The 10,712-nt window shown below is 50.7% G+C and overlaps 1 long non-coding RNA gene across 4 annotated transcripts; it reads right to left on the bottom strand.

The window, feature by feature from the left end:
* Positions 1-308: 308 nt before the first annotated feature.
* Positions 309-10,294, bottom strand: LOC146590813 (uncharacterized). Of its 4 annotated transcripts, none has more exons than XR_014896947.1 (4): positions 6,487-10,294; positions 4,965-5,062; positions 918-1,086; positions 309-733 (listed from the first exon to the last, which is right to left on the bottom strand). It is a non-coding gene; the product is annotated as an uncharacterized LOC146590813 (long non-coding RNA). The 4 variants fall into 4 exon arrangements; XR_014896948.1 differs by lacking the exon at positions 4,965-5,062 and having other exon boundaries at positions 6,487-6,765; positions 6,845-10,294; XR_014896949.1 differs by lacking the exon at positions 4,965-5,062 and having other exon boundaries at positions 6,487-7,049; positions 7,238-10,294.
* Positions 10,295-10,712: the final 418 nt, after the last annotated feature.

The raw sequence follows: 10,712 nt of genomic DNA, 5'->3' as shown, positions 1-10,712 counted from the left end.
CCCAGCTGTGCCTCTCCAGAGCTCTGCTACTCAGCATGCAAAGCACAGTGTGAGATACATACGTGTGTRTRTATATATATATATATRTATATGTATGTATATATATACACATACATACATATGTATGTTTATATAATCATCTGCTAAAAGAGYTGAAGAAGAGCTGCAGCTTCCCTTTTAGCTTTGTTCTGAAAGATTTCTGAAGGATTTGAGCTCTTTTTTGTCAGGTGTTTTCCATTAGGTGATGTGCAGGCAGACAGTCTTTTCTTCTTTTTTTTTCCCCCTAAGACGGAGAGAAGTTCAAGTGATTTCTGGCACTCCAGTTGTGTTTTATTTGAATGAAATATGACATTACACTGGGAGGAATCATAGAAAAGTCCAAGAATACATCATCCAAAGACAAAAAACAAAGTTGAATCTCAGTGCACAAACTATAGATACATTCCTACCGAGTCTGAAAAGCACAGGAGTGGTAACTTTGAGTTCATATCAAGGACATTTCAGGCTTAGGAATWAAGTGAGAAATTTTAACTGTGATGATGGTAAGCACAATATTTTTGTAACTGTTGCTTTTCAGCAGAAAGCAGCCCAAATTGGCAAACACAGCCCATGGGAGTGTATGTTCTGGATACAGGAGGGGCAGCGCTGTTAGCAGAAGTACCCGGTTGCACTCCAGTCCTGCTCATCCTGGTTCACTCAGGCCAATAGCTCCTTGAGGCTGGAAATGTGGGTCCTACAGAAATGCAAATAGTAATTAATAGTAACAGTAATTATAATCATTATGTGGGTCATGCCCAGCTCCAAAATTGAAATTCTTTTAGCTTAATTAACCTGCTAATTTTTTATTTAGAAGGGAATATAAATCATGGTCTGTCTCCGGAGATGAAAGCTAAAATGCAGCACACCCTGCATCTTACCTTTACAGCTATTTCCTATGCCCRAAGCTGTGCTCAAGGACAAGGAGCAAAAGCCTTGGAGAGTTGCTGATGYGGATGCAGCGCAGTAATTCTCCAACTCAGGGAGGGAGCAAAGGGAGAGATTTACCCTACTCCCACTTTTCCTCTGCTTGGTTCATTGGGGGAAAAGCTGCAAATAACAAATCAGAGAAAAACGTGTAAAACAAGTGAATGTTTCATGATGACGTGACAGCTCAGAATTCATCAGTCCGTTGTACCAGGTGAAAGGGCAAACGGGACCATAGGGAAAACAGGTTTTACTGTTGTCTTTGCTTCTTACTCTCTTGCTGTGCTTCTGGCAAGGTGTCTGCCTGGAATATTTACCGTTCCTTTAGCAGTAGCACAAATGCCATGGTGCGAGGGAACAGCGTGTTGAGTGCGCTTGTGCACGGGGCACAAAGGAGGCTGGAGCATCTCAGGTGAAATCCCAGCAACATTTCTGATTCTGGGGAAGTGGTGCAGAACATAGACACAAAGGTTTCGGTTTTGGTTTGAGCTGAGTTGCAGTGGTGAATGCAACATGTTTGTACGGCAAAGGATGATAATATTCAACATAGCAACACCCTTTCTCTTTTCCTCTTTCCCTATATTTTTAAAGGAGATTAATATAGACATTAGTCATTTAACGCTGTTCCTCTCTTGCTAGGGAACTAGAGAAAGAGGCTATTTGCAGTCAACACAGTTTTTTTTTCCTCATACTTGGTTCAAAAAAAAAATAAAACATTGTAGCTGAGGCATGAACTTTTAATGACTTTATTTCATAATMTTTTTGAAGAAAAATTCCTGCTGAGCTAACCAAGTCTTTCAACTTTTTTTTGTTGTTGGCTTAAAATGTTGGCACTGAGTGCTGCTCTAGATCTCATTTACTGCGCTTTGTTGTGCCCGATCCCCCCATCCTGCAGATTTTGGTAAATCCTACCATTGCTGTATAATGAAGGACAGAGGCTTATTAATTATTTTGCTGTCTCAGATAAGGCCTAGATCCTGCCAGTTCTGTGGGATTTCAAAAATCCATCCCCACGGTTCCTCTTACGGGCTCGAGGTTGAAAGGAGAGCTCGGACTCGGTGCGCTCAGGAGCCCGCGCAGCCGCCGGCAGCCCCGCGGGTCCCGCCGTCCAGGGGCTGCTCCGGCTCGTGGCTTTGGCGGCGGGCTTGTGGCCGCGCGGCTGCGCTCGCCCTGCCCCAGCACGCGTCCCGGGATCCTGAGCCCGCTCCCCGGACGCCGCGCGGTCGGGTCGGCTCGGCACGCCGTCCCCGGCAGGCAGCGGGCGCCGAGAGCCTCGGGCCGCGAGAGCCTCGGGCCGCGAGAGCCTCGGGCTGCGACACGTGGCGACGTTTCAAAGCGAGACCGTGTTTGCCCCGGCCGCTGCTTTGCTCCSGTCTCCTTGTAACTTCGGGCGGTTTGTGTCGCTGCTGGAGGTGCCGAGCGCCGCGCGGGGCCGTGCGCTGCGCCGGAGCCCGCCCTGTCTGCCCGTACCGCCGACCGCAGCGGCGGGGCTTTTGCATCTCGCAGGTACCCGGGCGCTGGAGAAACAGATGGCGGCGGCTGCAGCTCGGGCGGCGCTCGGACGCCTTTCCTGTCCCCCGGCAGCGTCCCCACCCCTGCACCAACAGGAGCGCGAGGCTCTAGCACCCGCGYACCAGGCACGTTACAGGCTGTGGACAGGGGCAGCTTTAACTTGGCAGCTGCCTTCTATTTCGTGTCTGCAGTGGTTCTTAGACGTCTCCCRTTTCCTTGTTGTAATTAAAAAGAAACTTAATCTGTTCGATGTCTGTCTGCTGGAGTAGGCCTGAACTTTTGCATTTGCCGTACTGAAATCCGTTAGCAGGCGGCAAGCAGCGTTGCCGGTGTTCGGCAGAGGCCAGACCTCTGTCTTTGCAGCATCCTCTTCTGTCAAGTCCTGTGTCCCTGCACAGAGCACCAGACGATCGATCCCTTCGTAGCACCTCTCCCACTGAGTGCGGCTTTTATTCCCCCCTCCCTCCCTCTCTTCCAGGATGGTCAGAGTGAGATAACAAGCGAGGAAAGGGATGAAGMGACTGGGAGCATGGAAAACCAGATCAGAGTTACAGCAACAATCTTGTGCATCTCAGCTGTTTTTTCCCCACCTTTTCACCCAACTTTTTATGTATGAGGCAAATTTGCTGAGGGCAGTAACTTCTCCAACCAGTATATATGGCCAAAAGTAGACGTGTGAATAAGCCATTAATTAGAGAAATCCTAAGGCTGCTCAACCTTCTCCCACAGACCCTGCGTGTCCCCGAGGCTGCGGAAGGACAGAGATCTGCGSATCGACGTAGCTGTCTCCAGCTGCAGCAAGGCGATGCTGCCACATCTGCAGAGGCTGTGGTGTGCACTGCTGTTACCCCGAGGCTGTCCCCAACAGTTATAAGTTGCATTTGTACATGTGWACGTGCTCAGGACCTGCTAGGTCAGGAATTTTTTACTGTTGCTTCCCAGCAACGTTTTTTCATCTGTAATTAYCAGCTGAAGAAAGATGATTCCTCCCTTCTTCAGGAGGGGATTTGAGATCCTCCCCTGTGGAGTGCACGAATGGGGCTCTGCGTAACGTTGAGTGACTCAAACGAGGTGACCTCAGTGTCACACTGTGGGTGGCTGTTAGCTATGGAAATTATGAGTAACTAGCCAGAAAAAAAAAAAGAAACTTCCTCTTCCAAAGAGGCCACTATTTCTCTCTGAAAGGATAATGGCAGATATTTTCCATGGAAGCACAGACAGGAAGCCCAACAGGAACAGTGAGGGCACTGCAGTTGGGAGGTAATTGTTATTATTTTTATTTCAAGGCCCAACTGTGCCAGACGCAAAACAAATTGATTGAGCTGCTTCTCTGAAAAGCTTGCAAATTAAGGAGGTAATGCAGACAGCAACCCCCCTCCCTGAAAAGATAATTTCCATGTTACAGGGATTACATATTTTGCCATAATCATACAGGCAGTTAGCTGATTTGACTATTACAAGATTTCTTCCAGAAAAGGGGAAGGAAACAGACGTTCTCAAAAACCCCAAACCTTAAAACACCAGAAATAGACAAACTGGGCAATCTTTGGGTTGGTTGAAATAGTGCTTCCGCAACCATATCATTTCCAAACACCCTCAGCCCTGGCAAAAGCTCAAGACATAGATCTTAGGAGACAGGAAGTGCTGCAGTGAAAGTAAATTTAGCAAGAYGTTGATTATCCTTGTCATCTCCCTCCCCTCCCGCCCTGGGTAACGGCCGAGGCAGGAGGCAGCAGAYGGCAGTGGTAAGTAGCCATGCAAACTCTCCCCCAGCACATGCAATCTTTGCAGAAGGGCAGTACAGCTGAGAGTATCGTTATGTAGTAATCCTTTAGGGGTAAGGTGTAGAGGGAAGAGAGGCTGCTGCTTTATTCTTTGTCTCCCAAAGGCACTGTTGGGGCCACCTGGCTTCCTGGGAACAAGAACTTGGGGTGTGAATGAAAGGAGTCACCTCGATGTGTTTTTCCTGCTTCTCTCTGCTCTAACTATGCAGAAAGGAGTATTTCACTCTAAGAATACATCTGATCTCTGTGTCACTGATGTCACCCTTGCATGACCCTGGTACTTTGCAGAAGGGCTACTGCTAGGGTAAGAAAGGGGACGTTGGTCTTGAGGGAAAGGACCCTGTGGATTCAAATATAGTCAGACCACAAGGTGTAGAGAATTGGAGGGAATACACCGAAAATCACACTGCAGAACCCACAGCAGAACCCACAACTTCTTAATCCAGCCCCCCACATCTTGAGGTGGGGGTAGAAACCTCATTGAACTACCCCTAAGAAGGAGTATTGAGCCAAGTGGCCATGTTGGCAGGGCTATGGGGAGCTGGGTGAGGGGAGCAAAGCAGCGAAGGGCGGTCGGGACCGTGTCTTCCTCCTGCACTCGAGGAAGAGCTGTGAGTGTGCTCTCACGTCAGCTCATGCGCCCTTCGGGCCCCGCTGCTGGGCAGGACAGGCACACTGTCTGCAGCAGGCTCTGCCAGTTTATACCTTCCCAGGCCTCCTGGCTTCAGGCTGAAGCCCTCAGGAAAAACAACGGGACACCCCCTCAGCTTGGAGCACCTCTCAGTTTTCATGTCTCTGATTTCCTGTTGGAATAAAGATGGAAGCAGCTGAATTGTACTGGTCTCACTCTCCCATCTAGTGGTAAAACAAGGAAAGGTGGTCTACAGAAGAGACCGAAAGAAATAATTTAAGTTTTTGGTGGCTTCTGAGTGGGGTACTTGGCACTGTTATCCTTGYGGGGCTCTGGGGTTCAGTTAAATTCATCTTCCCCAGTGTGCTGGGGAAGAGGAAGGTCGCGAAGCCTGCCCAGAAGAAGACACATCAAAGTGCAAAGACTGTTCAGCGCTGTTCCCAGGCTCTACGAGGTAGGGGCTACCCCTGCCCTAGGAATACCCCCAAAGCAGAGAGAGCATAAATATGCCCCAGGTAAAATGCTAATAGTCTGGATTTGGAAACAGGCCCTTCTTGAGCAAAGCAACGTCTCCTGAGCTGCTCGTGGTGAATAAGAACCAAGATGCTGCTGAATAGCGTGAGAGCTGAATCTTCCCAGCAATAACCTCCCATTTCCAAATAACCCTCTCCGCTCTCGAGCCCGGTGTACCCAGCGAGCCGGCGCGGCTCTGCCCGCGTGCGATTGCTTTCCGCTCGAGCCGCGAGCTCCTCGGCAGCTCGGGCCACCGCGCGTCGCCCGGGCGGCTGGCCGCCGCTCGAGCCGCCGATTCTCACCGACGCTGCTACGAGGCGCCGTGTTTCCCGGAAAGATCTCGGCGGGCTCCCCCGAAATAGCAGCGGGCGGTATAAGACTAGGTAACCGCAGGCGTTCGCTCAGGAAACGAGCCCGCGGAAACCTGAGCCTCAGCCCTGGCGCTGCGGCCCCTCGCGCCCGGCCTCTCGCCGTCGTGGCCGCGCGGTTCAGCAGCGCGACAGCCTTGCAGGCCCGTCCGCTCGTRGCGGGGCACAGGAGAGGCTGAAGCAGAGCAGTCCAGGTCGGCAATGCGTGCCTTAGACCTGTGCGGCTGTATTTAATTTTGGCCTGACTCACGGAGCCGGAAGGGAAGAATTCTACCCGTCTCACAAAACTTTTTTAGATTATCAAAGTGATTCAGTCCCCTAAGAACCTAATTTAAGATACTGTCTTTTCTACTCTAGTATTGAGAAATTTATTCCAGCCTAGACCTGAAAGCTTGACTAGAACCATTATATTCATACAAAAGATTAATGGACTCACCTAAGATCGAAGAATCGTGACACTTCCAGGAAGATTAGCTGACGTTTCAGTTTCAGCAAATAAAGTTAAAGAGCAGGAAAAAAAAAATCCTGTAGATCATCTTTTTACAAAGCCCAGAGATGCAAGCGCTTGGCTGTTTATTGCAATTCATACAAAAATTATTTCCTGGAGCAGCACACACCGCTTAACATTGCTTTATCTAGGATGTCACCTGAGCAGTTTGCAGCACGAATAGATTTAGCTGGAAAAAAAGATTATTCAGAAGAGTAAGTTACTCACGCAAGAGCCGGGTCAGGCTGCGCTCGCAGGGACGGGACGTCTTTGGTGCGCGCGTGCACACCGCGGCCCGGCCCCGGCTGCCCGCTGCCCGGGGACGCTGTATGCCGCGGCTGACCCTGCTGCAGGTGCAGGGCTGCCGAGCTGCATTTCGGCTGTGGCGCTGCTCAGACAGTCCGTGCGTCGGGAGAGGGCAGCCTTCACCGCCCGCGGACGCAGCCAGGCGAGGTGAGCGGCGTCCCTCTGGTAACCGGCCCCCGAACCAGCACAGGAACACCGCAGCTTTTAAAGAAAAGCTTAAATGGAAAAGTTTGAAAGACATTCAGTGTAGAAAYGGGATTTGTGCAAACAAAAAAGGCACCTTTCTCTCATGAAGACACTCTCGTTGCAAGGGCTTAACCCCCGCCCCGCTTGGACCCTCGAGGACGTCCAGTGATGTGATTCACAAGGCCGAGCTGGCAGGGTGAAAGGGCAGCGGCAGGGATTTTCCAAAGCCCCTGGAGCAAGGACCCGCTGCTGCCAAGACCTCAGGCTGTTCTCCCCTCCAGCGGGTTAGGTTCACTGCCCTTGGGAGCAACAGGGAAGACCACCTTGCAGCATGGTTCCCCATCTCTCCCCCTTCATTCAGGCTCTCCACAGGGAACGCAGAAGCCACTGGGGGATTGCAAGGCCCCAGCTTGGGGCTTGTGACTCCCACCYGCCCAGCAGGATGGATTCCTCTGCAGCCCACGGCCTTCCTCCTGGAGACCCTCACCACAGCCAGGTGGGCATTCCTCCTGAGACCCTCACCACAGCCAAGTGAGCTTTGAAGACCCTAAAAGCAGATTTATCCATTTAGTTCCCTTGCAGTTATTCATAACCGCGTCCTAAGAACACGAGCTGAGGACCATGCCCCTGCGCTGCGAAGCGGGTGCTGCAGGGACACGCTCCGCCAGCCCCGCCGGCTCTGCCAGGGGCACGCAGCCACCAGCACACATAACTGGGAGGCACTGTTACCGCCTGTCCTTCCCTGCCGCACAGACACTTTCCTACTAGGGTTATAACAGGTTTCCCTCTTTCATTACAGCTAATCTACRTGCAGCGCAGACCACGAGACTCATCTACTTGGCCGCGATAGCACTGTTTGCACCGCAGACTGGGCACTCGCGTGAGATATCCCAAGCTCGCAGCTTGGGCCAAGGGCAGTGCATCCCCTTCAATGCCACGGGCAGGACATCTTCTGTTCCTGCCCTGGGAAGGGTGTTTGTTCACGGCTACAGCAATAAAAAAAGGTTAATGAAGAGACATGCTGGAAATGTGGAAGCACAGTTAGTGCTACTGCTGTGACGCTTCATTTGAGCTGCAAAGAGAAGATAAAGTTCTGCCTCCCACTAGAGGTGTCACTGGGGAAAATTATTTCCTCCTTCTCTAAAYGGCATCACATTGTTTCTCCCGTTCAGCTCGCTGCCAACTTGGTGTCACTGGTTTTTTTCTCCATCGAGATCATCCGGTCACCTGGCAGTGGCGGTAGCCCTCTATCCAAGCTCCCAGCCCCCAGATAAGATCATCACAAAACATATACAAAAATAGATTCACCTAGGAAGGAAGGATAAATAAGGACTGCTCTTAACATGTGAATAGCTAATGAAGACCCACTTAGCAGTCTTGGCATATTCATCAGCTTCAGCAGATGATCATTGATTGTGTGTCTCCAGCTACTTTATTCTTTGCTTATTATACCCAGGTTGAATTAAACACACAAAACCATGGCAGAAGCGATAAGAGCCAATGGAGACGGCTGTAATGGTGACCCACTCCGACTGGAAAATTATCGGTTAGGTTTTTTTTTAACCCGTCACGTGGAGCTATTTCATCTAGCAGCAAGAGGTAGGTCACTTCTAATTACCAGGGGTGACATCCAGCTCAGCACACCATAGAGTATCTCTCGTTAATAAGAGATGAGGCTGAACAGTCCTGCCTGGGAGACTCCTTGGAGCAGCAGCTGGGCACATTTCTGGGGTTACTCAGGATTCGCAGCCATGCTCACGGCGCTGGTATTTCCCAGACGTCTCCCAAATGGCAGTGTCCACACTACGCCGGGTGCAAAGGGCTGCGACTGAGGACCAAATAGGCTGGCACGTCTGCTTGGCACTCAGGTCCAGAGCACCAGGTCAGAGCGGTTCAGGTGCACGAAGCAGCTACGGCAGCTACTGCCACATCTCCGGCTGCACAGCTCTCCTCTGCCTGGAAAGGCTTTTCCCTGCTGGGGAGAAATTTTCCAATCCCCTGTGCAAGCCCAGTGAAGGTTATAGTGAATAACGTATTTAAATATGTCATAAACTATATCAATAACACGAACAGGGTTTTCTTCCTGAGTGTATTCAGCCTAGGCCACTTTCCTCCCCAGAGCGCACAGSTGCTGCAAGACCAGCTTGAAAGCCGCAGAGCCCCCCTTTCCGGTCTTCTCCTCGCTGCCCTCCTGGCCAGCTCTGTCCAAATTACTCATATTTCCCCAAATGTTTATGGTCCCTGCAGGAAACTGAGAAAGGGAGCAGTCTGACTTACTCAGCAGTGAGCTGCAATACTCTGTAGGGCCTAAAGCTTTAAATCTTCCTGGAAGACACTCTCCCAAACATGCATGAAAATCCATTCTCCATTGGGTGTAGACCCAGCGGAGCAGACCCTCTGCTGATCTAACTGGGTGCAATTCATGGGCATCAGTGCAGTGAGGCCAGGATACGCTAGCAGAGATCCTGGCCCGAAATTTCTAATTTTGCTCCTACCTGTATGATATTATTCCGTAGGAGACACTATTTATATGTGTCGGAAGAGACCTCCCGTGGTTCGTTCGGTATGAGACAATCAGCACACCCCAATGAATATGCCTTAAAACCTCCCAAAGAGTAAAAAAAAAACATAGCAAAACTCAACTAAAGCAAATTAAGCTGCAGTCCAAGGGAAGAAAGTTATACTACTACATTTGCTAACAGCCTGGGGGAACCGGGAAGGGAACAGAAAGGTAGGAAACAGAGAGAGCAAGCCAGACGGTGCTTCCGCACGATGAAGACCAGCTGAGTTTAGACACGAGGTGAGATCAGCAGACCAGTGGCGTGCAGCAGGGCCCGCTCGCTGCCCTGCGGGCACGCTCGCCCCGGCCAGGCCCTGGCTCACCGCAAACATCTGCCGCTAAGCCCGCTCTCCTTGCAGTGCGGCAGCTATCGCAGGAGGGCTCCTCGCCTGCTCCAGCTGGGATTTCTGCATTCAGGGCTCGATCGCTGATTCGAAGAGCAGCCACTCGGGGTACAGCTCGGGAAGGAGGAACTCCACAGACACCAATCTGATGATGGTTAAACATGTTACGTATCTAGCAGTTGGCACCTCGGAGATTTCCCAAATCAACTGCTTGTTAACAACAGCATAAAGAGCAAATGAATACTAAACCAAGTCCCCAGCAGGAAATTAGAGAAGAGTTTTCCAAAGGCAAAAATCTTTGTATTGAGATAACCTCTTTTTAATTCACAGGGAGGGTGACTGCAGCCCTAATAAGCAGATCTGATAGAGGCTGATTTAAGAACTTGTTTAGATTAATATAGGATAAAAAATAATGCCAGTGGGAATTATTTGTTGYGCAGGAGGAGGAGGTGGAACGTACATCAACAGAGAATTCCCTAGAGCTTCAGAGGGAGAGGAGATTTTTGCAGTAGATGTACGCCAAAGTGTTTGGCCCCTTTTCTTGACAGCCTTGGCGAGGAGAGGATAGATCTTTTTAGAARCAGGTTGCACTTGTGCAAAATTGACATCTGCCAAAGAATAGACACCTTTTGTGTGTGTGTGTGTGCAAAGAGGTGCAGGACAAAACCAGATCAAAGGTTTATTGTAGGGGTTTATTGCAAAAGACCCCTTGCAGAGGCTGAAGGAAGCTGCCCTGGGTGGGAGAGGGGAGGCAGGTCCGTCCTGCACSCCCAGGCCTGCTTCCGCCGTTCCCCAGCCGCAGGCACCCGCATTAGCAGAAATCCYAATATTTTCCCTGTGAGCTGACAAAACTTGGAAGTGTCAATGCTTGCAAGCAAGCAGCTGCTAACACTAAGAGCAGGTAACGCTTCACGTGGCCCAGCAGGTCAGGCACCTGCGCCGCCCCGGCTGCACGTGCGGACGATCGCATTTCCCGTGAGACTTGGTGTATTTTTGTTTCTCAGTCCCCTGGGATGTCTCCGGTGGAAGGCACAGTCCTCTTCTGCGCTTTTCTTTCT

Source organism: Rhea americana, unplaced genomic scaffold (genome assembly GCF_003343005.1).
Source record: "Rhea americana isolate MKP2758 unplaced genomic scaffold, rheAme1 scaffold_4, whole genome shotgun sequence".
Lineage (NCBI taxonomy): Eukaryota > Metazoa > Chordata > Aves > Rheiformes > Rheidae > Rhea > Rhea americana.
Note: the sequence above shows the minus strand (reverse complement) of the source record. Positions and strands in the feature narration are given on the sequence as shown.